Below are 2,490 nucleotides of genomic sequence, written 5' to 3' on the forward strand. Positions count from 1 at the left end.
TTTCCGTAAATACCCGTTTTAAACCGTTCGAAAGGCGTTCTGACTCGAAATTTCGATCTGATTTCAGATTTGGAGTCCATTTGAGCAGCTGGAGTTCATAGATATCACTTCTTATTGCTAAGGTGAGGGTCTATTCCCGAACTTCTCGTACACGGCTTAGGACCTCGAATAAATATAGTTTATTTCTAATGTGTTCCGTCTGTGTGAAATCGAGTCTGTCATTGCTTGTTTAGTTTTAGGTTCTTTGCATAAACCGGAACTAGGGGGTTAGAGGATTCAACATTGATTGTTTCACTTAATGTAAATTCTTAGCTAGGATTGTTTTTGTTTGGAGACGGATACAGAGTCGGACTGCTGTATGCCGGATTGTATGGAGGTCACGGCCAACTTTAGTCGACCGGTTGAGCCGTAGACTGGAAGTGTCGATAAATCGTCTACGGGCGTGTGTTACCGAGCACTTTTTCGGTGTGTGTATGAACCGAGCACCTTTTCGGTAGTGTTTTGGCCTGTTAGTGGGCGGCGAGTGTGCACCTCGCTAGGACCATTGTTTGTTGCTTGAGTACTTTAGGTACTGTGTTTGACATGCATTAGAATTAAATTATATTTATTCGGAGTGCTATGTCCGGGTCCATGGACTTCGTGGTAGCATCCCATACCTCGCTGAGCGATTCCCCTGTCGCTCACCCCTCATTCTTTCCCCTTTTAGGTGAGACCGATGAGCAGGAGTGATTATCGGACCGGTGCTATTGGGCTTTTGGGCTTCTATCGCTTTTACCGCTTTTATCTTTATCGGGCCTTTAGGCCTTTGGACTTTTATCATTTATGTTATTTCTATTTCAGACTTTCAGTGTATATCGTATTTTATATTTCGGATGTTATCGATGTTGGGCTTTTAGGCCTTTTGGTACCGTATTGACTTTTATATTATATGAAGATTATTATTATTTGAGTTGTATTATTATTTTATTTCCGCTTTTATCAATTTATTATATTTCAAAAGTGGCGGGTGCCACAGGCATATGCATCCTCTCAGGTTGAGCAAAACAAGAGACTTCATATTCTGAATCTCCACCGGTAACTCATTCAAACTCGTGCAGCCTCCCAGATTCAAACTTCGAAGATTTTCAGCCTTTGATAATGCTGACAAGTCGAGCAACTTACGTGAGTAGCTCAGATCTACCCATTTCAACCGAGGTGTATCCTGTGATAATTCATCAGAGTTCAAACCGCCAGTTAGAAAAACTGCAGTAGTTACTTTAACCATCTAACTAGATTCTGACCCGGGTATACTTTTTGTTTTACATCTTTTTATTTTTTTTCTATTGGTAATTTAAATATAGGTCTAATGACATAAAGCATAATAAATAATATTTTAAGTAATGATAAAGATAAAAGAAATAATAGTTGGACCATACTTTTATCAATGGGTCACACTGCTATTTTAATAGAATAGATGGAAAAAAAATAACAGCAAGAAAATGGAGAGGGATAACACACCTTAACACCTTTCCAAATACGTTCAATCTTGCTGTAAGGCAACCTCAGGTCAACAAGATTTTCTGGTTTGAAGTCTAGTGGAATTTCTTCCAGCGGGAATTGCACCCAATGAAGACAACGCACCTCTTTCAAGGGGAATTTAATCCCATTGTAGAGGTATAATTTGCGGTTAGGTATACATTTCCGAGCACAACAAGAATCATATATCTTGAGGTATCGAAGATTGAGCATATTGATAAAAATCGAACTTTCCAAGTGGATGCTCTTCTTCAACTTTGACATGTCTAAGAAAATACCTCTTACATTATTAACCTTCTGATAGCAAATCAAAAGAGAACATGTTAAAGGAGCAAAGATGAAGTCTTAGTATAGTAGAAACGTACAGAATAGAAAAGAATGAATTGCTATTCTACGTTCACTACAAGAAAACAGCAAGGATACTGAGGGAAAAAATCGTCGGAATTTCGTCGGAATAACGTTATTCCGACGACATACCGACGAAACAAGTCCTCGGAAATAATTCCTCGGAATTTCTTCTTTCCTCGGAAATCCCTCGGAATTTTCCGACGGAATTCCGAGGAAACAAATTTCCGAGGAAATGCCGAGGATCACTAGTTTGTCGGAAATCTCCTCGGAATATACCGAGGGAGAACTTCGTCGGGATATTTCCTCGGAACTTCATCGATCGATGAATGCGTTTTTGGACATATATCCATCGATCGATCGGAATATACCGAGGGAATATTCCGAGGAACATGTCCCTCGGTATATACCGAGGATATACCGAGGAACATGTCCCTCGGTATATTCCGAGGAACCGGTCCCAACGGATCGATCGATGGATATACGTCCAAAAACGCATCGATCGATCGAGTAAAAAATATAATTAATTTCCTCCGAATGTAAAAAATATTATTTTTTTAAAAAAAAATAAAATTTCTGAAATTTAAATTCGAAAATATGAAATTAAAATTAAAATTGAAATCATATTAA

The 2,490-nt window shown here is 38.7% G+C and overlaps 1 protein-coding gene across 3 annotated transcripts in view; it reads right to left on the reverse strand.

Annotated features, from left to right (window-relative positions):
• Nucleotides 1-1,022: 1,022 nt before the first annotated feature.
• LOC106322557 (disease resistance-like protein CSA1) overlaps nt 1,023-2,490 on the reverse strand; it is an 8,081-nt gene continuing 6,613 nt past the window's right edge. For 2 of the 3 annotated variants that reach the window (XR_001266454.1, XR_001266451.1), the window contains 2 exons: nt 1,498-1,812; nt 1,023-1,201 (listed from right to left, as the gene is read on the reverse strand). The gene's annotated coding sequence lies outside the window, so the exon portion shown is untranslated. The remainder of the gene's footprint in view (nt 1,202-1,497; nt 1,813-2,490) is intronic. The other variant, XR_001266452.1, reaches the window with a different exon arrangement.

The sequence above is a fragment of the Brassica oleracea genome, chromosome C2 (assembly GCF_000695525.1).
Source record: "Brassica oleracea var. oleracea cultivar TO1000 chromosome C2, BOL, whole genome shotgun sequence".
Lineage (NCBI taxonomy): Eukaryota > Viridiplantae > Streptophyta > Magnoliopsida > Brassicales > Brassicaceae > Brassica > Brassica oleracea.